Source organism: Hylobates moloch, unplaced genomic scaffold, assembly GCF_009828535.3.
Source record: "Hylobates moloch isolate HMO894 unplaced genomic scaffold, HMol_V3 SCAFFOLD_22, whole genome shotgun sequence".
Lineage (NCBI taxonomy): Eukaryota > Metazoa > Chordata > Mammalia > Primates > Hylobatidae > Hylobates > Hylobates moloch.
The window spans coordinates 27,696,350-27,722,051 of NW_026652297.1; the positions used below are offsets into that span (position 1 = coordinate 27,696,350).

A 25,702-nucleotide genomic window follows, 5' to 3' on the forward strand; every position below is an offset into this window, starting at 1 on the left:
AACTGCCCTCAGGCCCCCTGACTTCTGCATGATTAATTCCAATCTCAATTATAGTCTCAGCTCAGGTGTCACCTAGGATGCCTTACTTGATTATAAACAGGACAAACACAGGAGGAGCCCCTTCCCTCCCTCCTTGTCCAGAGTGAGAGTTCTGTGCCCTCATAACATTCTCGCCAGAAACAGCTCTGTGAGGCCACCTATTTGTATTGTGATGATCTGCTTCTAGGCTCACATCTTCAGCTCTTTGAGGACAGGGACTGTGTGACCTCTGAACCTAACCCAGGACCCAGCACTGACTTAAGAGGAGTGAGAAGGCTCTGGTGAAGATAGAACCACCAATAGACCATAGGAGACGAGGGGTTCTGTCCCAGCTGGATCCCATCCGCATACCCTAACCCCATGCCTCAATTTCCTCCAGCAGAAAGCGTGGGGGAGGGGTGAGGAGGAGCAGTAGGAATCGAAGTGACTCGGAGGAAGCGGCTTCCATTCATTAGCATTTGTAAAGGGCTCTGAGCGCTGCAGATGGAAGCTGCTCCGCCAGGCAGCTTGTTAGGACTAAAAATAGAGTTGTGTAGCACCTTCTCGGCAGAACTCAGGAAAGGGCGGAAGGGGTGAGAAAATAGGTAGCCAGAGGTGGAAGTAGGTGACCAAGTCATAGCGGGTAGTATGCACCACAGTAAACCACCACGGGGGCCGCTGGGCACCGCCAAGCGCCAGGCTGGTGAACTGACCCGCAGCGCGCACCATCTGTGTGGGAAGGTCGGGGCAGGGGACCCAGGGCGGGATGGCGGTGCCGGACCCCGATGAGGCCCCTTCACGGCCACCAGGGGGCAGGGGTGCGCGGCGGGAAGCAAGAGGGGGCAGGTGTGACCGCGAGAGAGAGAGGCAGGCGGCGGGGCCAAGGGGTAGGTCACCAGGCGGGGACCTGCGGGGCCAGACGCGGAGCCCTGGATGCGGGGTGGGGGTAGACAGAAGGGCTGGGGCGGCCCGGGGAAGAACCAGTGCTGGACGGGGCTGGGGGCCCACGTTCTCCTGTGACTCAGGCCTGACTCAATGCCATTTCTGAAACAGCCTGGGGGGCGGCGGCAGGGGGAGGGAAGGTGTTTTTGCGAAAATGACAAAACAACTCCTTGCTCAGGGCAGCCCGGGAAGAGCGGCGGGCGGATGGGAATCACCCTGGGTCCCCCTGCGGCGTCTCCCGCTGCCCACCCACGGGCGGTGACGGTGACTGTGACGGTGGCGGTGGCGGCGGCGGCGGCGGGACCCCGGGCCTGGCTGCGCGCTCCACCTGCACCTCCTGGGCGCTGGGCGGGGGCCGCACTTTCCCAGCCGCGAGGTGGAGCGCGCCACCGCCCCCCGGCCGCGCGGCGAGAAGGAGCCTCGGGGAAGAGCTAAAAAAGGCAAGGCGCTGCTGCCGGTGCCGGTGCCGCAGCCGCCGGGGAAGGAATTCCCTCCGCCCGGGCGCACGCGGCCCCCCGCCCCCGCCCCATCCTGCTCAGAAAAGCCTCGGATGCTGCCCGGGAGGAGGAGGCAAAGGAAGACTCCGTTCCAGCCACCTCCCGCCGCCCGGATCCCAGAGGAAAGGGGAGAGGAATCTCCCCACCGGATCTGGTGGGCGGAAGATGGGCCACGCGGGAAGGAGATCGGCGGCCACTCCCGGGGGCGCGAGCGGCGGCGTCTAGAGGGCCCCCCACCCCGGGCTCGAACTCCCGCCAAGACTGAGCACAGGGCCCACCCCGGCTGTCCCAGCTCGGGCGCCCCAAGCCCACAGCTCCCACTCAGGACACGCGCCTCGAGGTGTGGCCCGGCGCCCGGCAGTGCTGCCCGGAGAGCGCGCAGCCCCCAGCCAGCCGCGCCTGCGCTGCGCCCACTCTTCTCTCCCAGACCCAGGGCGTCATCGGCTCCAGGCCTGTCCCCTTTCAGAGCCAGAGACGAGCCCCAAGAAATCAGGAAATAACTTCACTTGCCAAATTTTAGTTTTCAGAGCAGGTCCACGACATCGTCTTGCTTGTCTCACAGTCACCCTGGCGTCTCCATTTGACAAATGAAGAAATGGGAGCCTAAGAAAACTTAATTATTAGCCTGCGTTAGCTAATATATGTAAGACACAAGGCCACGCAGGCCAGTCTTGGGTCCTGTGGTTCAGAAACTTTCATCTGGTCCTTTTCGCTGTCATTCTCCGGGGTCTTTTCAAGCATTTAACATTTTGGGGATGCCTGTTATGTACCCAGCAAGACGCTGAGGACAGAGAGATGAACAACAGCCACCCTCTGACCTCAAGGAACTCACAGTCCGGTGAGAAAGAGAGAAAACAAAATTACAGATTAAAATATGCTGTAAACCACACTGTTCTAAACACGGAAACAGATTCAGTAACTTGCCTAGGTCTCAGTATTGTAGTGGTGCCACCAGGATTTGAACCCAGACAGTCTGACTCCAGAGGCCACCCACACATAACCACTATACTAAACTGCCTCTTTTGTGCTTAACTATATAGCCTTAAGGGGGGGGGCGGGGTGGGGGGAAGCAAATCACAAAACAGTATGTACAGTATGCTCCCAATTAAAATACATATAAACACACAGAAAAAAAAAAACAGAATATATGTCAAAATGATGAGTGATTTTTGTTTTCTTTTTTTTATAAGCGCCATATTTTTCTTCACAGAACATAAATTTTATAATAAGAAAAAAAGCAATAAATGTTATTAAAATACAGCTTGAATGCAAAGCTTCCAAAAGGTGGTGATGTGTAAGTTTGCCTTAGTGGAAGTGGAGGAGCTAGTCCGGCTTAGGAGATGGGGAAGGGGACCCCAGGAAGGAGAACTTTGTACCCCAGCTGTGCAAAGGAACAGCAGGAGCATAGAGGCAGGCTGAAGAAATTGCAAGTAAATCTGTGTGATAGGAATGAAGAGGGGAAAGGGTGCAGGAGATGAGGCCTCAAATCACATTTCTGGGGAAGCCCCTTGGGTAGAGAATTCCAGACTCCTAACATTATCCTAAAATCTGCCTTTTCCCTTGAGGACCTCACATCTTCAGCTCTTTGAGGACAGGGACTGTGTGACCTCTGAACCTAACCCAGGACCCAGCACTGACTTAAGAGGACTGAGAAGGCTCTGGTGAAGATAGAACCACCAATAGACCATAGGAGACGAGGGGTTCTGTCCCAGCTAAGAGAGCCATCCCAGAGTGGGCTGAGATTCCTGAAAGTTATTATTGTGTTATAAATCTTTTTCTATCTTTGGAGGTGAAAAAGCTGGATGGAGGACATTAGACTCCGTCAACATATTTGGGTCAGAAGGTGCCAAAGTGCTGGGTGGAGATCATCGAGGATGGGCTGTTACCATGCACGTTTTCATTAATCGGGCCCGCTTCATAATTCAGTTTTACTCTTGCTCAGATCCGAGCCTACAAAGACATCCTGTCAATAACCCCCCAGCCCTTGTGCCCTTCTGCCCATCTCATGGAGGTGTCCTTAGCACACTAGCTTATTAAAAGCACTAGATTTTCAGGTTGTGGAAGGGAGGTCTTGTCCTCCATACCCGGCCCAGGTTCTCAAAGTGCACTGGGTTCCCCCTTTCCATGCTGGGGAACCCTGGACAAAGGCCAGTTCACTGCCCTTCCCCCTCCTGGCTCCAGCCTTCTTGGAAACAAGCCCGACCCCTCCTCCAACCCCACCCCAAGAGTTGCAGCATTCAGTGCACAGAATGCAGACTAGCAGCTTCTCCGCAGATTCTGAGTTCCAAGCTGGAAATAGAGGGGCCTTTGCTCACGTCATTGCATGAAATTCACCATCTGCCACTTCAACAAGAGAGACTCAGGGATGTTGAATGTGAAAACTCGGCTCTTGCTTGGGCAGTTGACTGGATTTCAGGGTGAGGACCACATCTGGCACATTAACCCTGGGACCTGGGTTACCAGTATTAGAGATTTGGCCTGATACTGGTCCAATAGGTGATGAACCCATAGTTACAGATCTCCTTTTAAACAGCCACCTCTGTGCATGCACAGACCATAGGCAATAGGACCTAGCCCAGCCCAGCTGGCAGGGGTCCAGGGTAGATTTGGCTGCTTGATAAGTAGCTGTGGACAGAGTTGAAGCCACTGCCCCAGACGTTGGGGGTTGGGTCCCCCTAGGTTTAGCTGCCTTGTGGGTAGAGAGGGAAGACAGACAGACCATGAGGAGCCATTGTGAGCATCTTTGCAGGTCAGAAATGTCTATGCTCTTGCTGCTGGAGAAGGGAAAACACCCCCCCGGTTTTCTCTTCTTACAGCTTTTTAGTAGTGAGCAGTCAAGGTGTTTGGGGATTTGTCTTTGTGATTGTCTCTTTAGTGTGATTTTTGGTAGCCTGGATTTGTTCGCCTGCTTTCAAGCCTCCAGGGAGTCTCAGAAAAGCTGCTTTCCTCTGGGTGTGCCCGGCATGTGTGCTGTCTGCCTGCATTCTCTCCAACTCCCCAGTAAGTCCTGGGTAGAGGTAGGAGTGGGAGGAATTGGGTTTTATTTTTCCTTTTTATTCCCCACAGAACTCAGCCCAATTTCATATACACAAACAACCCTGAACTCTAAACCCATCTGCCCAACATCTGTGTGCCTGACCTCTCCAGCAGGATGTCAAACAGCGTAAACAAAACATGTCCCCTTGACCCCTAAACCTGCTCCTATCCATCTCAACTAATGGCAACTCCATCCTTCCAGTGGCTCAGGTCAAAAATTTTGGTGTCATCTAGGATTCCTCTTTATCTCACCCCCATATTGAATCTAGCAGGAAATGCTGTTGGCTCAACATCTGACCACGTCTTACCGACTTCACCTCCTCTGTCATCTCCTACCTGGATTATTACACTAGCCTCCTTCCTTCCATCTGGGCATCCTGGGCAGACTGTTTTCAACATGGTGGCCAGAGAAGTCGTGTTCAAACCTAAGTGAGGTCATCTCACTCCTCTACTCAAATCCTTCCCATGGCTCCCCATCTCTCTCTGAGCAAAAGCCACCAGACCCTACAGGATCTGCAGATACCACCCCAAAATCATCCTACATCTTTCTCCTCCATGCTACTCATTCCAGCCACACTGGCCTCCTTGCAGTTCCTTAAACAAACCAGGCACTCCCCTGCCTCATGGCCTTTGTACTGGCTGGCCCCTCTGCCTTCTTTCTCTGCCTTCTTGGCTCCATCTTCATCCTCTTTGCTTAAATATCCCTTTCACAGTGAAGTCCACTCTGCCATCCTATTTATGTTGTAAATGTCCCCTGTGCCAGTGCCTCTCGTCTCCCTTGTTCTGCTCTTACACTGGACTGGGTTCCAGATCACTGTACAGTATACTTGTGTATGTTTTTCCCTATATATATCTATGTTTGTTTATTTATTTTTGTGTATGTCTCCCCTACCAGAAAGTGAGCTCCACAAGACTTGGGGCTTTGTCTCTTTCCTTCACAGATGCGTCCTCAGGACTTAGTGCCGGGCACAGTGCAAGTGTTTAAAGAATAAACACATGTGGGTTCAAAGAGAAAGGTGGTCACAGGCTCATGGACTTTCCCCAGGAAGCCATGCTCTGCCATAGCTGCTCTTGTTTTGGGCACCTCTTTCATAAGGAGCTGTGAATCTGCTGGACACACAGGAAGAGGGAACAAAATTGAAGGAGGCCACAGACTGGGAGAAAATACCAATGGAAAAAGACATACTTGATAATGGACTGGGATCCAAAACATATAAAGAACTCTGAAAACACAACCATAGGAAAATGAATAACCCAATTAAAAAATGAGCAAAAGATCTGAACAGATACCTCACCAAAGAAAATATACACGTCCCAAAGAAGCATATGAAAAGGTGCTCATGATATGTCACTAGTGAATTGCAAATTAAAACAACAATGACATACCACTACACACCTATTGGAATGGCCCAAATCCAGAACACTGACAACATCAAATGCTGATGAGGATGTGGAGCCCTAGGAACTCTCATTCATTGCTGGTGGGAATGCAAGATGAGACATCTGCCTTCAGTGACAGTTTGGCAGTTTCTCACAAAACTAAGCATACTCTTAGCATACAATCCAGCAGTTATGCTCCTTGATATTTACCTAAAGGACTTGAAAACTTAGATTTCAAGACACAAAACCTGCACCAGCCAGCCTGGAACAAATCCAGCCTTCACACAAAAACCTGCACACAGATGTTTATTCATAATTGCTAAAACTTGGAAGCAACCAAAATGTCAATGAATGGTTAAATGCACCATGGCACATCCATGCAATGAAATATTATTCAGCACTGAAAAGCAATGAGCTATCAAGCCATGAAAAGACATAGAGGAATCTTAAATGCATACTACTAAGTGAAAGAAGCCAATTTAAAAAGATTACATGCAGTAGGATCCTAACTATACAACATTCTCAAAAAGACAAAACTATGGAGATACTAAAAGATCAGCAGTCGCCAGGGGTCAAGAGTGAGGGAGGGGATGACTAGGTGGAGCATAGAGGATTTTTAGACAGTGAAATTGCTCTGTATGATATTACAATGGTGGAGACTTGTCATTATACATTTATCTAAACCCATAGAATGTACAACACCAAGAGCGTAACCTAATGTAAAGTATGGGCGTTGGGTGAGAATGACATGTCAATGTAGGTTCCTCAAATGTAAAAAATGCACCCTTCTGGTGGGGAATGTTGATAGTGAGTGGTGGGGAGAGGGGGGATGGGAGGAGTCAGGGGTATATGTGGGAACTTTCTGTAGCTTCTGCTCAGTTTTGCTGGGGACCAAAAACTGCTCTAAAAAGTAAAGTCTATTGAGAAAAAGTTGAATGGGCCACAGGTCTTTTCAAACAGTAGATCTGCAGGCTTTAAATGGCTACTTCTCACCTATCCAGAGAAGCCCTTGGGTCCTCTGCCAGAGAAGGGATTTTGTTTTGGAACAACCCTCATCTCAAGATTCTCAGGATCGAAGATGGCCGTAGATGAAGGTGGAAAGGGAACGTTCTGGAGGATCCTCTGCAGATGCACTTGGACTTGTTTCTTTACTGCTCAACCCAGGAAAATAAAAGAAAGACTTCCTATTGCTACCCCTGACCCCCAATCCCAAAGTCGGGTGAAGCAGGATCCTTTAATCCACTGAAATGCTGCTAGGCCCTGGGTGTGAGGGGTCGGGGGTGGGTGGAAAGAGAAGCAGGAAGAGCTGGGATAGGTGACCCCAGAAAGCAGGAGCAAGAGTCCAGCCTCTGTCTAGAAGCCAACATCAAACAACCTACTGGTTTTTCTCTGACAGCAGTTCTGTCCTAAGGACAGTTCCCCGCTAGGCTTGGGCCCACATTTTGCATCCCCATCACTGTTGTGGGAAATGTAGTTTCATTTCTGCCCATGGGCACTAAAAGACCTAGGAAGACTTCTCTGGAATAGTAATAGTCACTACAGATTTAGCTCCTCGTCCTGTACTAAGCAATTTACATCTATTATCATAATTAGTCCCCATAACATTTATTTTTATTTTTATTTAAATAGGTTTTGGGGTACAGGTGGTTTTTGGTTACATGGTTAAGTTCCTTAGTAGTGATTTCTGGGATTTTTTTTTTTGAGACCGAGTCTCACTCTGTTGCCGGGCTGGAGTGCAGTGGTATGATCTTGGCTCACTGCAACCTCCAACTCCCTGGTTCAAGCTCTTCTCCTGCCTCAGCCTCCTAAGTTGGGATTACAGGCATGTGCCACCATGCCCAGCTAATTTTTGTATTTTTAGTAGAGATGGGTTTCACTATGTTGGCCAGGATGGTGTTGATCTCCTGACCTCCTGATCCGCCCACCTCGGCCTCCCAAAGGGCTGGAATTACAGGTGTGAGCCACCGCGCCCAGTCTGATTTCTGGGATTTTAGTGCACCTGTCACCCAAGTAGTGTATGCTGTACCCAGTATGTAGTCTTTTATCCCTCACTCCCAACCTCCCCCGGCAAGTCCCCAAAATCCATTATATCACTCTTATGCCTTTGCATCCTCATAGTTTAGCTCCCACTTATGAGCGAAAACATATGATATTTGGTTTTCCATTCCTGAGTTATTTCACTTAGAATAATGGCCTTTAGCTCCATCCAAGTTGCTGTGAAAGACATTATTTCATTCCTTTTCATGGCTGGGTAGTATCCTATGCTATATATACACCATATTTTCTTTAGCTGCTCATTGGCCTATAACATTCTTATGATATAAGCATGATATATATATGAAATCAAGTAGCTTAAGTCAACACAGCTAGAAAATGGTGGAGTCAGGATTTGGACCTGGGTCTTTTTAACTCTATCATCTACTGTCAGTAGAGTTAAGTCATGTGTGTACTGCACAGTGGCCCTCAGGCAAGAGGGTGACTAAAATCCAGACCCTGTCCCTGTTGCCAAGCCATGCCTCCTGGCCTAGGGATGAATCAGGCCAAGAGACAGGACCCTTTCTTGCAGTTTGCACGAAGGTGGTGAGGATGCTGGCTGCAGCCCTGTGCAGTGGAACCTGCTCTCTGGGACCTGCCAGGGCCATGTGTGCCTTTTCTGTTAGGACAGGGGAAAGGGAAAGAAAATGAAAGTCTTTTGTTCAGTACCTGGAAAAATGAAGAGGCAGAAAAGTATTGTTTCCGATACTTTAAATGATGAAGGCACTGCCTTCAATGGTGTTAAGTCTTCCTGACTGTTTACTCTTAGCTACTTTGATTTTCTAGGTAAAACTGGTTTAAAATTTTTGTTTTTGAGACAGAGTCTTGCTCTGTCACCCAGGCTGGAGTACAGTGGCGCGATCTGGGCTCACTGCAACCTCTGCCTCCTGGGTTCAAGTGATTCTCCTGCCTCAGCCTACTGAGTAGGTGGGACTACAGGCATGCGCCACCACGCCTAGCTAATTTTTGTATTTTTAGTAGAGACAGGGTTTCTCCATATTGGCCAGGCTGGTCTCGAACTCCTGACGTCAGGTGATCCGCCCACCTGGGCCTCCCAAAGTGCTGGGATCACAGGTATGAGCCACCACGCCCAGCCTAAATTTTGATTCCTGACTTCTAGGGTCTTTTTACTGGATCAGGGAAGATTAGACATAGAAAGGGGAAGACTCTTATAGGCAAAGTTAAATTACAGCCTAAACTGAGTAAATTCTCATCAAAATCATTCTTCCCTGGGTGAGTATAAAGAGAAAGGGGCTGGAGAATCTCCCGAAGCTGGTACAGTTATTGGCGAGACTGCACCTGCATTGGTCTTTTTAAACCCATTAGAGTCTTAGTTATATATTTCTTCTTTCTCTTCATTGTCAGCCATGAAGGAAAGGATGCAATGAAAAGATGTCTTAGGAGACAATTTTATATTTTTCCATTCAAGTTAAGTTCACCAACATAGCATTTAAAGTAACCATGCTGGCCAGGCACAGTGGCTCATGCCTATAACCCCAGCACTTTGGGAGTGCAAGGCAAGGAGGATTGCTTGAAGCCAGGAGACTAGCCTGGGCAACATACTGAGATACTATCTGTATGAAAAAGTAAAAAAAAAAAATTAGCTGGGCTTAGTGGCACAGGCTTGTAGTCCCAGCTCCTCAGTGGGGCTGAGGTGGGAGGATCACTTAAGCCCAGGTGTTCAAGCCTGCAGTGAGCCGTGATTGTGCCACTGCACTCCAGCCTGGGCAGCAGAGTGAGACTGTGTCTCAGAAATAAACAAACAATCGAACAAAGTAACCCTGTGAATAGAGCTGTAGATTAAACATACTATACTCAGTGTAACATCATCACGGCCTGCTTGAGAAATTAATGTTGTCTTTAACATACTGATACTCAGTTTTATTCCTGGGGAGATTACTTGCAGCTTGATGGGTACATGTGGAATGTTGATCGGGAGGTTGCGGGGAGTCCCAGATCTTGACCTTGGGGGTGTTAGGGGAGATTTAAGAGTTCCCCCAGTGTGTGAACTTCAGGATTTGTTGGATTGGGGTCCCTCCCTGTTCCTCTAGCTTCCCTCAGCTAGCTGGTTACCACATTTGTCCCTAGCTCTAGGGGCAGTCAGTTTGCTAAGCAAATGGAGGTGAAAAGCCAAACCCAGCAAAAAATTCCAGGTCTTGACATCTTGGTCTTCCTAACTAGCTGTGTGTGTGTGGAGCCCATCCCGCAGCTGAGGCCTTGGGGAAAGTGTGCAGGCCACCAGAACACAGATGCCGGAAGCCCTGACTTGTGCAGCTCAAAAGCCTGAGGAACTTCAGTTGAAAGAAAATAAGGTTAGAATAGTAGAAAGGGAAAGAAGTAGAAAGCCCCTTTTTAGGTACCTGGGAAAATGAAGAGGAAAAAAAATTATTATTTCAATTACTATGAAAATGTATTTTATTAGAAGATGGGGATTCATCATTGACACTCAAAAGCCCGAAAAGCAATATCCCACACTATAATACCCCTGTCTCCATGCAGGGAGAATGAGTTATTAAATTGGAAGATGAATGTTTTGCAGTTCAGTTAACTGCATCTGTTAAAAAGAAATAGTTATAAACTCGCTGTGGGTCCTCAAACCCTCCCCACTAAAGCTGTCTCTTGCCAGCCCCCAACCTTCTGTATCTTCAAGCATTTTGACACGACCCCCCTTTCACATTTCCATGGCGTATGAAAATTCAGGAGTAAGAAAGAAAAAAACTCAGCGAATTAAATGCAAACCAGAGGTTTTTATTATTATTTTAAAAAACCAGTTGCATATAGTTCAATTGTAGCAAAGTGTGACAATGTAAATGCAGTGCATTCTTATGTATAACAGCTTTCCCTCCGCTCCTACGGCAGCCTCAATAACGCAGCGCTTCTGTTCTGCATGAATAAATATGTATAAAATGTAACGCTGCAAAGAAATAAAATCTGATAACTGAAAGATACCATTTCTTAGATTCCGGGAGCAACATGAGGCATCAGCTTTTCTGATTCTTTGGTATTTATGTGAGGAGCCATTGAAATGATAATTTGGAATTTATTATTTTTTTTCAGGGGCAAGTAATTTCCAGGTGTCCATTGGGGCTTTAAGAAATGGAGGTTCTGGTGGTCTACCTGCCCATCTTGTTTTCTGGGTGGAGTCTGTGGCTTCTCTGCTTCTCCATTCAGCCCATACACTCACAGCCTGACCATCCTTTTCCTTCGCCACCTCAGGAGTCAGCCTCGTTAGTGAAATAATGAATTTAGCCCTCGGAGCCAGCTGTGCTTTTTCACCCCCGAGACTCAGGTGCCTGATGAGTTGCAACCTCAACACAATTCCCTGCTCACAAAAAGGGAACTTGCTCCTTCCTCTCTCTAATCTTGAAATCACATAGGATAGTATTTTAGTAAGAATGTATATGTGAGCCCCTTTTGTTTTCTTTTTCCCCTTTCTTCTTTAACTTTCATGTTAGGTTCAGGGGTGCATGTGAAGGTTTGTTACATAGGTAAACTCGTGTCATGGGAGTTTGTTGTGCAGATTACTTCATCACCCAGGTATTAAACCCAGTACCCAATTGTTATCTTTTCTGCTCTTCTCCCTCCTCCCACCTTCCCCCTCAAATAGACCCCAGTGTCTGTTGTTCTGAGCCCTCCTCCCCCCCCCCCGTTTTTTTTTAATAAAAGAGGAAACTGCTTATAAACTTTGGCACTTCTTGTCTCTAACATGAACACTTGGGAGCTCGCTTCATAGTTAGTCTTGACTTAGTCCCCTGTCGTCTGGAAGGCTGAAGCTGGGAATTATTAGCGTCCACGTTGTCTAGTTCCAGTCCCCAAGGCTTTCACAAACTGGCCCCAGCCTACCCTTCCTGCCTGTCACTCAGCACGTCACCCACCCGCACTGTCCAGAAACCTGGCGAAGTCTCAAGCCGCACTCCTACTTGCACCCTGGCCTTTCCAGATCTTGGTATTGCATTGAGTCTTCCTTCTACCGGCAATGCTCTTTCTAGATTTAGAATTTTTAGCTTAAAGATTCAGCTCAGATGTCACCTGTTCTTTTTTTTTGAGGCAGACTCTCACTCTGTCGCCCAGGCTGAAGTGCAGTAGTGTGATCTTGGCTCACTGCAACCTCAGCCTTCTGGGTTCAAGTGATTCTTGTGCTTCAGCAACTGGAGTAGCTGGGATTACAGGTATGCACCACCACACACGACTAATTTTGGTACTTTTAGTAGAAATGGGGTTTCACCATGTTGCCCAGGCTGGTCTAGAACTCTGGGCCTCAAGTGATTCACCTGCCTCAGCCTCCCAAAGTGCTGGGATTACAGGTGTGAGCCACTGTGCCTGGCTGACAGATGTCACCTGTTTTGCAACCACTTCTTCCCTTATTACCGCAGCTGCTAACACATACCATGCATACAACGGTGGCGTGTCTACTGGCTCTGCCAGCCTCCTCTAGAGCGGAGATCAGATCTCAGCACTTTCTGCATTACCAGTGCATAGGGCCCACGGTAAAATTAACAGCATCCAGCGTGTGCTGAAGGACTGAAAGGACTGAAAGGATGAACCACCCAGAAGAGACAGTATCCAGCGTATTCTTCCAGTGCTCAGGATTTTCTTTTCGGCCTCATTCCAGGAGAGGGTTGGCAGGACAATACTTGGGAGCACTTGAAAAGCAAGAAACTCAGACGAGAGGTCACCATCCAATGATGAAGTTACTACCGGTGATGACATGTCCTGTCTCTACCTCAACTTGCAGCCCAGGGGCACCTCACAAACGTGCTTCATCAATGACAGTATATGTTTATAGTGCTTGTGTTGTTGTGAAAATAAACAGCACTTGAAGTGTAAAATTAGAAGTAAATAAATGAGTTAGGAATTATTTTCTCCACTGTTTAAACAAAGCTACTTCTCAGGTGGGACATTAGCTTCCTTGGAGCAAAGCCAAAATCTGGCTTGGTTAGCCAGAAAATGTAAACACATTTCTGTTAATGTTTAGGGTAGAAAGGAAAACTCCAAGCTTTGAGGATAACCTCTCCCTTAACTGCTGTGTGAGGCTGGACTAGTTATTCAACCTCTCTGGGCCTTGGACCCTTGTCTTTAAAATGAGGCTAATAGTGCCTCCTTCATTAAGTCTTTGCCAAGACTGAAATGTACATTTCATAGCATGATGCTCGGATCAGAAAAGCACTCTATATATATTAGCTATTTGAATTATGATTTGGGTTTCAGGGAGTTTATTCCACTCTTATAAACATATCAAGTGGACACCAAGTTTTGGTCTTTTCTCCCCTCCTCAAACCAGGCTGTGCTGAATGGGAATCCGCAAACAGCCCTCAGCCTCAGGGATAAGGTGTCCCAGCCATTTCTACTGTATGGGTGGCTCAGAGCCCTTTTTGTCCAGTCTCTCCCTGCCCTCAGTTGTCCGGGTGAGGACAGCTGACTTTGGAATAGAAAGATGATGGGGCTACATGTCCTTATTGTGAATCAAAACCTCGGGTCCATGTTTTGATTCTGAGGTCAGAATCAAACCAACCTGCTGGGTTGGTTGGCAGGTCCTTGGGACTTTCATGCCTTCAAAATGTCAGGTTATTTGCCCTGACTCCAGTAGCCCAGCACGATCCAAGTACTACATTCCTGAGCGGGGCCAGCCAGAGCCAGGAGGTACTGACTTTGTCTCTCTGTAGCCAAACGGCCGGGAAACTAGCTGGGAGGAGAGGAGGTGAGGCCAGCAGCTTGTGAACACATGGGCGGGGCGGGCGTGCTGGTGGCAGCGGGGAGGAGGCTCCTGGGCTGGGCTGAGCCCAGCCGCCCTCACCCCAGGGGCCCACCACCCCACCTCCCCCTCTTGTTATGAAACCCACGGGGACAACCACACATGTGGGCAGCCGGGGGCTTTCCTCGAATTGACAACAGCTTCTCACTGTCGCTCGGCAGAACATGAGCTGCTTACATAAACACTGCCTCAGAGACACCTGCAGTGTGGGACGCAGGGAGTCGGAGGAGGGTGGAGGGAGAGGCAGAAAGCTGCAGGGTGAGAGAACGGCTCCCCACCCCACCATGGAGGGGCCGTCTGTGCTTCCATACACTGCACACACGCGCTTGTGCGCGCGCACGCACACACACACACGACACACACACGACAGACACACACACACACACACACACACACACACACACACACACACACGAGGTTGGTTACCTTCTCAGCTGTAACCAGGAGGCAGGGAAGAAGGCAATGCAGTCCTCATTCTTTAGAGACTCAACCTGTGTCCCCAGCCCTCCCCATCTCCTCCCACACCCCCCTCCAAACTCAGCTTGGCTGGGAAAGGAAACTCCCCAGTCTGCTGTGCTCCTGCAAGCTGAGTGTTTGCAGGTGAATCTACTCCAGGTACAGAAGCAGCTCCTGGGGGAAAGGGGGTGGAGGGTGAGCATGGGGAGGGAGGGAGGGGGCGGAATCCCTGGAATTTAAGGCTAGAGAATATAGTAGGGGACTGGCATGGTAAGATGGTATTCGGGGGCCTCTATGGAAAACACACCCTGCAGGTCAGACCAGCATGGGCTCTGCGGGAGAGGGTGGAGGGTCAGTGCATGCTCAGGGAGAGGGGTCTGAGAGCGGGCAGGACCCGGCCATGCGGCAGTGGCCTCTGGTTTCCAAGTGGCGCTTTCTCACTTTTCTGCCCGTCAGTTTACCTGACACACCAAGTGACTGAGATTGCTGCCTGTGAGTTACCCCGTTGCTCATATCTAATCAGAAAGCGCAGACAGGTGGGGAGGGCTTCCTTCTCCGGGCCTGGCACCTGTGGGTTTGAGTCCTCTGGCCTCCTTCCTCTGGGCTGCACACTCGGACTCTGCTACTGGCCAGCCTGAGCAAGTCGGCAGAGCACAGGATCTCCAAACGGGTGCATTCCCTGGCTTCGTCGGAGAGGAAGCTTGGAGCTCAGGGAACAGAGAGCAAACTGGATGTCTAGGCCAAGCTGGATGCCGAGGGGAAAATAGCCCTCCTTTTGAAAGTATTCTTGCATTTTAACTGTCATCGCAGTGAGGCCACCATGGGCAGACCCTGGAGGCTGGAAGAGGGCATCCGGAATGATGTTGGGCTGGTTTCTTATCACAGAGTACCAGGTAGGGGGATGAGCTAAAAATTACGGTTCTTGTTCCCAGCTTAGCGTGGCTATGGGGTGGGTGGTATTTCCTCTGTGTTCCTCCATCTCTTTTGAGACAGAAAGAGAGGACAAGCCCTTCCCCATGGGAAATGTTTTGCTATGCTCTATCCTAATCTCATCTCAGAGCCCATTCACAGTGAATAGATCTCAGCTAGGAAGGGAAGCAAACATCCCCAGTGACGATGAAGACCAGACATGGAGGTTTAACTGATCTGTGTGAGGCCACAGAACGAGAGCGTGGCCTCAACGCTCTCAATGTTGAGAGAATGGCACTCAACATATTGTATTGTGACATGTCTGCTTCTGGGCTGCCTATCCCACCAGGCAGCGAGCGCCCCAGAGGTGGGAACTATATCTTAGTCACCCTTTTACTTTCAAGCCTCACAACGGGGCCTGCCCAAAAAAGGGCACTCAGTAAACATCTCGTGAACGCATGAATTGGTGAGTAGCAGAGATGAGATTTCAAGCCAGTGGGGAGAGAGGAACACCTCTCAAAAGGAATGTTGACTCCAAGAAACATCAAAAGAGGGAAAGAACCTTGAGATTTTCCAATTCCAGCTCTTCAATCTACAGAAGCAACTGAGGTCCAGATAGGCTAGATCACAGGCTCATTCCCACATAGCTAATTCGAGGCAGAGCCAGGACTACCACCCGGCTATTCTCACCACGTTATCCCACGAGGGTCGGGGAGGACAGGGAGCCTGCCCAGGGGTGCTTCACACCGGGGGAGGTGTGATTTCAGGCCTTGAGGCACACACACGCTTGAAAACAAAACTGCGTGATTCAACAAACATCTGCAGCAGCAATGCAATTATCTCTGAGATCTAAGCATTGATCGATGAGAGTTTTAATTACCAAAATTTCTCCATCCTCTTCCACAGAAGAAAAAAATTTTCTGGTGTGTTTATTTCATGGCAAAATATGGTAAGATTCTACGGCACACAGAGGGGTATGTTGCATTTGGGAAAAGGGTGTTAAGCACCATTTTTGTTGTGGTTGTCTCCGCAGATGAAAAAATTGTTCCTTTTGATCTCTCAGACTGAAAAGCAGATTGCCACACGCATCCAAGTTTGGCTTCAAGTGGGAATAGCTCTACCCAATGTGGGGCCTGAGCAAGGGGTTGGGGAGGACAGAGCAGCCTGGGGCTCTACCTGGGGCCAGGACCTTGAAAGCGGTGGATGATGGGGAGGGGTGACAAAGCACAGGCACTCGAGCCTGGGGGAGACTCAGTTAGAAGGCGAGACAGCAGCCCTGAGTGGGCCCCACCTCTTCAGTGGGTGCCCATGTGACCTTAGCCACCTCAACTACCGTCCCTGCCATTTACTTCACGGGGCTTTTGTGAGGGTCAAATGACATGAGAACTTGCTTTGAGAAGCTCAAAGGGCTCTATAAATGTGAGGTATTGTTATTTCGGCAGGAAGATGCAGGTGGGGGCTGTAGATGGCCTCCTTGGGGTTTTAAAGGAAAAACTTGTTCAAAACCGCTCCTGAGGCAGCGATCACCTGCTTTACACTCGCATTGACTTCTCTTTCAGGGCAGCTGTTGGTGTACCTGTTTTGTTTCTGATGCTGAGACCCTTCCTGAACTGGATCTCCATCCCTTCACTGAGCAGGTGCCTGCTGTGCGGCAGGTGCATGTGGGCTCTGGGGACAGCTCCAGGTGGCCTGTGCCCTCCTCCCTGCCAGGCGCTCTCCCTACTCGCCCTTCCCGATACCTTCCTCCCCATTCTGCAGCCTTCTCTTGGCCATGCAGAGATGGACGTGGAGTGGCCCAGGTGGACCAGTGAGGGCGGGGAGGGGCCCACTGAGGCTCTGGCAGGGGCAGCCTAGACCCAGACTCTGCTCAAAGCCACTGGTTCTCCTGCCCACCAGGAGCTTCTATAGACCTCAAGACCTTGAAGCAGTCCCCAAAGAAGGGGAAGCACGGGGCCAGGGCCAGGGTCTGGGCCCTGCTTGCCCTTGCCAGGTCCCACCGCCCTTCCTGCCCTGCTCTGCTCTGCCTGGGGGAAGAGGTGGGGACTGACCCCCATGGCTGCACTTCCCAGGCTTCCCAGATCCTCTGGATTTAGTTTGGGTTGAGCCATCTAGAGGTACTGGCAGGAAATTAAAGGGCAGGAGGGAAGAAGAAGCCGGGATATTCCTACCTCTCCCTCTTGGCATCCAAAAGTGACTGTGGCTTTGACCGTGTCCATGGGGCCCCACAGGGCTCCAGTGTCCCCAGGGATGCCCCAGTTTCTGGACTCTCTCAATTCCACATCCTCCCTTTCTCCGTCCAGCCTAAGGGTGGTAGTTGCTCATTTTGGGGTGCCTCTCACCCTCTTTTTTGGCTTCTCAGACCTTCCTATCACCTACAAGGACTTGTGCCTTTGCAAGTGTCCAAGGTTGGCCAACTTACAGACCTGGATGCAGACAGGCCACAGCCCCTCAGACTCGGGCTTCCTGCAGCTACTGTATTTATCTGTTCACTTTTCTCATGTCTGTCCTGCTCTGCCAGGCTGAAAACTTCCTGAGTGCAGGACTGGGACCATCTCACTCACAGTTGCATGTCCCCAGTGCCTAGAGCCATGCCAGGTATCTAATAGACACAAAATACTTGTTAAGAGAAGAAATTAGTGGAAATCCCTTAAGTTCCAAATAGCGTTCTCCCCATGGGACAATGCTTCTCCTTTGGGGTTCACTCTCCCTCTTTGGAATAACTCCTCCTGGGACAAATCTCTGTTGCTGCCTGGATCACACTCAAGCCATCCAGTCCTACATGGATGATCCTGCCCGTGACAGAGGAAGGCAGTAGCAATACAGCAATTAGGGATGAAACCGTGGGGTGGGAGGCCAGGCTCCATTACTACTTGTGTGGCCGTGAGCAGGTGGGGACTATTGACTTAACCTCTCCACACCTCAGTTTCCCCAGCAGTAAAATGGTACTGAGAGTGGCTACTCTGTCCTCAGGCTGTTGTAAGAATTACACAAGGTAATAAGCATAGAAGCCTGGCTACCTCGTAGGTGCTGAATCACTGCTATCCCTGGCTCAATGGGGCGGATGAGGAAGGGGTTGTCAATGATACCTTCTCCAACATGTGCCTGTCACTGGTTTTCTGTGAAGATTAGAGAACCCCCCGGCCCTCCATCTCATTCACCTTTTTCCTACTTCTTCCTATCCTTTCCCCAGTTCTTCAGAGAAAATAAGCATTTAGAACTGGGATCCATCCTATCACTTTTCAGGGAAGGAAATGGGGACACAGGAAATCACAGCAGCCTTGCCAAGGCCCACAGCCTGTTATTGGCAGAACTGGGGACATGGGGCGTCTTAGTCAAACTCTAGGAAAGCGTGCATCGTCAGCACCAGTGACCCAGGCAGTGCTGGCCACACCTAAGCAGCCCTGGACTGAGCACAGGTGGGTGGGGCCAGCAGGAGGTCCCAGTTGAAGGGAGGTGGGTGCTTTTCTTTCTTGACCTCACAGATCCAGGATTTGGGGTGGTGTGGAGAATGTACCACGACTTTTTGTCATGCACATGTGGTGATGCTACCATGCCCTATTTTGATCATGAACAGAGGGAGGCCTCCAACTGGCAGAAAAGGGGCCACGGCTCCCGGAGAGAAAGCAGCCGCAGATGTGAAACTATGAAGGTGTATTAATCGTGTCTTTTTATTCTGTAATTTTTGTGCTTTGACATTTTGGGGCCTCACTGATCCTGGAGGGACTGCCCCTCCCAGGGCTAATTCCTAGAAATAGGAAACTCCTCTGTGAGCACAATTTGCTTAGGAAAACCAACCAGTCCAGTGCCCATACCACCAACCACCTCCTCTATCAGATTTTTACACTCCAGGCCACTATCCACCTGCCCAAATCACCCCAGGGTGGGTACTAGACCACTAGGAACAGTCCTTATACCCAGAACCTGTTGAAATGATTCACACTAGCCAACCATCTAACCCTGCTCACCCTACTCCACCTGTTCCTCCCACGATGAAGACTCCTACTCAGGTTTTTCCCTGGTTCCCTCTGCCTCCCAACCGAGCCTGGGGTATACCCCATGTGGCCCTGCAAGACGTACCCCCTGCCTCTAGGGATCTGTGGGTATAAAACTTCCTCCTTCATGAGCGCCATTTCTGTGTCTGCATGTCTTCCCACACCTGATTAAAACAAATCCCAGACACCATCAAAACAATAGGGGCATCTATACAAAGCAGGGATTATGATGCTTGTTTAAAGGTTCAGAAATTTGGACCCGGAAGGATGCTTATCACAATTATCCTTCATTATATCCTTGATCCAAATACTTTCTGATGTGAGAACAGCCCCAAGGAGGCAGCAGAAAGTCCCATCAGTTTCTCACGCTGAGATCAGGCTGCATAGTGTTTGCCACACCACCACTGCTTTGCATCACCCATTAACACACCCAGATCACTCTCCCAATACTCAAACCCACGCAAAAACCCACACCAGTGACCTGATGTCCCTGTGCCCCAAGGGGCTCTGGCCAGATCTCAACCTCCCACCCCCACATCCCTCTCCAGGGAAGGTTGTATCTGCACACTTAAAAAAAAAAAAAAAGTTGAGCTGAAGATGGCACAAAATTAGTTCCTTCGACAGACGAATTTGCTCCTGAAACACTCTGCCAACCTGCTAATGAGTCGTCTTGAACCTTGCGTGGTGTTACCTCTAATTTTGCAGCCTGCTAGGATTTGAGTTCTGTGGACAGCCTCACATTTGGTTTGGAATTATAGGCTGAGTTGCTGCTCACTCCTATTATTGTGCTGTCAATCTTGTATTAGCGCATTATAATATGGTACACTGAATGCATCTGTTCTGTATATCACAGGACCTCACTGTCATTTGTTGAATCATTTTGTCTTATATGATTGTTAAGCAATTATTTCATCTCAGGTGGCTTAAATTTTGATTACTGTATACTATTTGCGGGGGATACAAAAAGAGGGGGGGACAACTCCACCATCAGCTGATTTCACCAATTCTCCGCTCCAGGGTTCACACATATTTATGTTGGAGTGCAAAGGCTTCTGATGCCCGGACATATGTCCTCCAATCTGAGAAGGGAGCCAGGGAAGGGGCTGGAGTTGATGCATCTTGACTTAAGGACTGAAGAGTTGGCAATTTTGGAGGCCAGTGAAGAGCCACAGAGAAAATGTCCTGCTGCCTGCCATCACTAGCAGCTCCTCTTGCTCCCGTCCTGCAGAGAGGGCTCCCACACAGATAGCAGACACAGGGACCTCTTTAAAATGAAGATGAAATGCACCTGGTTCTACCACCTAGTTAGAAGCAGTTATGAAGGTTGAAGAGCTGTTATCTGAGATTTATAGCCCCAAATCTGTGAGATAGACTCTCCTAATTAATAAGACAAGGAAGACTAGAAAGTTGCGAAAACTACCTGGCAGGGCTTGGAGCCTGCTGTCACCACCACGATGCTAGCACTGTCTTTGCTGCTGAGCCTATTAGAATGTCAGGATGTGCATTCTCCTCTCCTGGTGGGATGGCAGGGTTCACTGGCTATTACGGAGAAGCAAGTGCAGATCGTGACTTAAGGCTCCGGGAGGAGAGTTAATCAGGGAAGAGCTGGTTGACAAGACTCACTCAGCGCATGACTTGAGAACACCAGGAGGGGAAAAGGGAGAAGAAAGAACCTCTTCCAAAGGCAGCATCCACCCCCTTGACAAAGGGCCATTTCCCCCAGTGCAGGGTGCTTTCTGACTTCCTTTGTTCCCCCCTGAGCATTTTCTTCCTTGTCCCCAGCCTTCACATGATAAGCTCAATTTGACATCCTCTCTCTCTTCTCCCAATGTCCTCTCCTTAATTTCGTTGCATCCTCCAACGTGAATGTTTGCCTCCCGGTCTGGGATCTGTCTTACTCCCTTTATCTCACCTGAAAAAGCTTTCCCCTCTAATCTCTGCTCATTCAAGTCCCGCCCATCCTTCAAAGTATGGCCAAGGTCACCTCTTCCAGAAAGCCCCACCCTGTGGTGTTATCTCCTTCCTGAATCACAGCAGCACTTACTGTGAGATAACTATCAGGTTACATCTAACAGCGTTCACTGCACTCTCCCCAAATGAAGTGGACACTTGTTGGCAGTAAGAAGAGAAGCTTTTTGCACCCAGTGGTGCATTCAATGCAATGCAAGGAGACTGTGATAATACTGAAATGAGTATTACCCGGCCCCAGGAGATGTACACTGTCCTTTCTTGATGCCAGTTCATAAGGAGAGCTCTTGGTTAATGAGACCTTATGAGTGCTGAGGAATTCACATAAATCATCTCATCTAAATTTTCCAACAATCATGAGATGGTTTCTCTTATTTCCTCCTTTTACGCATGAAGAAACCGAGGCTCAGGAGGTTAGATGACTTGCTCAGAGTCACACAGATAGTACAGGGCTGACCCAGAATTCAAGCCCAGGTCTGGCTGACTCTAGCACCTGCCCTTTGCCTCCACGACCAAGTACAAGCAGCAGGCTGGCACTGGCCTTTCCCTGCTATGACTGCCGAGCTGGGTTACACCTGCTGCTGGTCCCCAGCACCAGGCACACGATGCAAATGTGAGTCCTCTGGAGTCTGTGAGGAAGCTGGCACTTGCCTTCTGCCTGAAGCAAAGGAGCTGTGCTCTTCCGTGTCAGTGTGAAAAAGCCTCAGAAGATGCCCAGCTTAGAAGGACACAGGAGACAGGCTGGGGATATCGTCTCTATTTCCTGGCATCCTCAGCACTGTTGCTAGTGAAGCTATTCTGCCCAAGGTCTCCAGTGAGCTTCTGAAAGAAGTCAGGACTCATGCATGCAGATGAATATGCCTTGTGGGCATTCACCAGGTCCTCTTGGGAAGCCAGCTCTGTGTCCCAGGCACATCGGCTGTGTGCAAGAGTAGGGGAACACCTGAGTTTGGGAATTGCTTTCGTACCAGCTTATAGGCCACTCCAAGAACTGGCCTCCTGGCTTCATAGTCACAGACCACCTGCAGGGTTGACTTATGCATCATTTTGCAGGAGACAGGCTCACTTCTCTCCTGTGACTAACATGGAATTACAGGTTAAGGAGGGAAGTCGTACTCACCTGTTGATTCATTTATTCACTCGCTTGCTCACTCATCAATCATTTCTTCAACAATGAAACTCTTACTAGACAAATACTGACTCCCTGCTCCAGAATAACTATCTGTTCGGTGCTAGGACTGTCAAATGAGTAAGCGTTTCTTCCCACAGGCGTTCAGGGTCTATTTCTGCACTTTACAGACAGGCAAGACAGAAGTGATCAGAAGCGGCCACCAGCCATGGAGTTCAGAAATACGGCACGGTTGTGGAAGAGGCAAAAGGCAACTCTTCCATCCATGCTGGTCAAGAGGAAATTCAACACAGCTCACAGCCATTGAATCTGACCAGGCGTGTAATACATCCCATCATCTTGTCAGTTAGCAGCTGTGGGACCTTGAAGGCTTCTTAAATTCCCCAAGTCTAGACTTTCTTATCTTTAAAATGCAGCTGAAAACAATGCCTGTCTCATGGAGGTGTAAGGGTTAAATGGAATCGTTTATAAAGCATTCAGCACATGTCAAGCCCAGGTCAAGGCCAACACACAGGGGCAGGGAGAGGTGTAACCTCTTTCAGTTTGGAGCCACGCAGGACCCTGCCATTTGCAGCCCTCCAGGGTAAGACTGTAGCTCCCAAACAGCCTGCTGCCCTAAAGCAGTGGCCCAGCAGGTGCACTGAGAGCTCTGGTGCATCCGGCATGCCCCCACTCCCCACATAGCAGCAACAGGGACAGTGACAGGGACCTGAGATGGGGTGGCCCATCTGGCTGGCAGCTGGCACTGGGCACATTGCCCAGAAGGTGGGGAGTTCTCAGGTAGGGGCAAAGGTGGGTGTTTGAGGGAGCAGTTAGCAGCACTGTCTGCTGTGGCAGGGGTCTCCTGGCTAAGGTCAGAGGGATTCAAGGAGGCCCAGGCAAAAGTTGCCTTTTGCCCCAGAGTGGGGTGGGACGCTACTCAAGTCAGAAAGCAAAGTTGCAGGGTGTAGGGGAGGGGATGGGACTGTTAGTCTAATTGTGACTCATCTCTCCTTATTTTTCTCCTTATCTCTTGTATTTATTTTTTTTAATCCTCCCAAGTTACTGGGCCTTGAGGACACGCCTAGTGTGTGTGTGTGTGTGTGTGTGTGTATTTCTATATATATAATTTTTTTTTTTTTGAGACAGAGTTTCGCTCTTGTTGCTCAAGTGGAAGTGCAATGGTGGATCTCGACTCACTGCAACCTGCATCTCCCGGGTTCAAGTGATTCTCCTGCCTCAGCCTCCTGAGTAGCTGGGATTACAGATGCCTGCCACCACGCCCAGTTAATTTTTGTAATTTTAGTAGAGATAGGGTTTCACCATGTTGGCCAGGCTGGTCTCAAACTCCTGTCCTCAGGTAATCCGCCCACCTCGGCCTCCCAAAGTGCTGGGATTACAGGCGTGAGCCACAATGCCCAGCCACTCCTAGTATATTTTTATAATATTTACCAAATAAGACTGGGTGCAGTGGTCCATGCCTGTAATCCTAGCACTTTAGGAGGCCAAGGTGGGAGGATTCCTTGAGCCCAGGAGTTCGAGACCAGCCTGGGCAACATGGAAAAACTCCATCTCTATAAAATCTTTAAACATTAGCCGTGTGTGATGGTGGGCGCCTGTACTCCCAGCTCCTAGAGAGGCAAAGGCAGGAGGATCGCTTGAGCCCAGGAAGTCGAGGCTGCAGTGAGCCATGATCACTTTTGCCAGCCTGGGTGACAGAGCAAGACCATCTCAAAGAATGTATTTACCAAATGAAGTTTTATGATGTTCTCTAGCACTTTTTAGTTTATTCTCTTTAAAAAGAAACCCTCTGAAGTGTCTCTGGAGAATACAAACGCATGCACGCACACACACGCTGGGAACACGAGCTGCTTCAGTAGGTAACTGAGTGGGAGGGAGGTTAGCTTTTCACTGTGACCCTTATCTGTACACCTGCTAACTCAAAATAATTTAATAACAACAACAATGACAGTAAAAAGGGAGTGAGTGCTCTCATTTTAATTGCTGTCTACTTATTTCCAGTTAATTGTCTTCCCCTGCGGTGGCCTGCAGGGGACTCCACACATCTTCTTTAGGACATAACTCCTTGGATGCAGGACCAACCTAGGATGTTTGGCCAACCCAACCACTTCTTTTTTTTTTTTTTTTTTTTTTTTTTTTTTTTGAGACAGTCTCGCTCTGTTGCCCAGACTAGAGTGCAGTGGTGTGATCACAGCTCATTGCAACCTCCACCTACCAGGTTCAAGCAATTCTCCCACCTCAGCCTCTTGAGTAGGTGGGATTACAGGCTCGTGCCACCAAGCCCAGGTAATTTTTGTATTTTTAGTAGAGATGGGGGTTTCAGCATGTTTGCCAGGCTGGTCTTGAACTCCTGACCTCAGGTGATCCGCCTGCCTTGGCCTCCCAAAGTGTTGGGATTACAGGCGTGAGCCACCACGCCTGGCCCCAACCCATCCAGTTCTAAAAGGACCAGCCACAGGAGAACTCTCAGTCTTGGCCCCTGCTATGAGGATGGGGCTTGTAAGTGAGGTGGCTGTGGCTTCTGCCTGTCTCTGGCCAGGCTCCTGGAGCCCTCCTGGGCTGGGCCACACCAGTTTGCTCAGGGGGCACTGGTACCGCATCCCCAGATTTCCAACCAGGATCTCACACATCACTATGACATCATCTTCCTAAACCATTAATTTCATGTTATTCCTGTGCCCAGAAACCTGCAATGCCTCGCTTCTCTCCCCATCAAATCTCAGTGTTCTGGGCCTCTGTCACCAGGCCTTTGTGCCCAGCTGGCTGGTTCCTCACTTCTGTCCAGCATGCCACCAGGCCTTCTCTTCTTCCATGTCAGGAAGTGCTGGGCTCAGGATTCTTACACCTTATTCCCCATGCTGGGAGCTCCCATCTCTCCCCTTTCCTGGCTAACCCAGGGCTAATCCTGGCCGCAGGCTTACTCCTTCAGGAAGCCTTCCAGGCTTTGGCAAACTCCTATATGCTCAGTCACTATGTGATTTAACCACTGAGAAATACCTCTCATAGTTTATTCAAAAGTATGCTTGTTTTGTCTTCTCAAGTGGATCATAAGCTCTCTGCATTCCCATAGCACCAGGCTTACTGCGGGGCACAATCTTCAAACCTCAAAAATGACCTAATTTGATTTGGACTCAAAAGACCTGGGTTTGACTTCTGACAGCCTGAGTTTGCACAGCTATAAAATGGGGATAATTTTCCTGCCATACAGGATTTGTTGAAATCAGAGCTCAGGAGAGAAGGACCCATTTTGGAGCTGGGAAAAGGAGGAAAAGAAGACCATGGGAGTGAGAAACAGCAGGAGGCAGCGGCTGGGCCATCTGAGCGCCCTCAAAATCCAGAACAATGCAGGGGCTGAGAAGAGGAAGGTGGAAGCTGGGCTTTGGGGAGAGACCCCAGTCTCCTTCAGAAGATGCTACCCTGTTCTCCTTTCTGCTCTAAGGCTCCGGGGAGCTCAGAGTTTAGGGAGATGGTAAATGGGAGAGAAAAATTAAAGGCAAGAGAAGTCTAAGGAAGTCGTCAAAGCACAGCCAAGCGAACAGAATCCTTAAAGGAGGTAAAAGGTAATGCCGTAAATTACAGCTTAAAAGCC

At 49.4% G+C, this 25,702-nt stretch overlaps 1 protein-coding gene and 1 long non-coding RNA gene across 2 annotated transcripts in view; one reads left to right on the top strand and one right to left on the bottom strand.

The window, feature by feature from the left end:
• The window catches only part of PEBP4 (phosphatidylethanolamine binding protein 4), a 228,160-nt gene that overhangs the window by 150,876 nt on the left and 51,582 nt on the right, over nt 1–25,702 (bottom strand).
• LOC116461999 (uncharacterized) lies at nt 14,080–24,091 on the top strand. The gene is made up of 4 exons (XR_004246222.2): nt 14,080–14,259; nt 16,584–16,661; nt 20,034–23,311; nt 23,745–24,091. It is a non-coding gene; the product is annotated as an uncharacterized LOC116461999 (long non-coding RNA).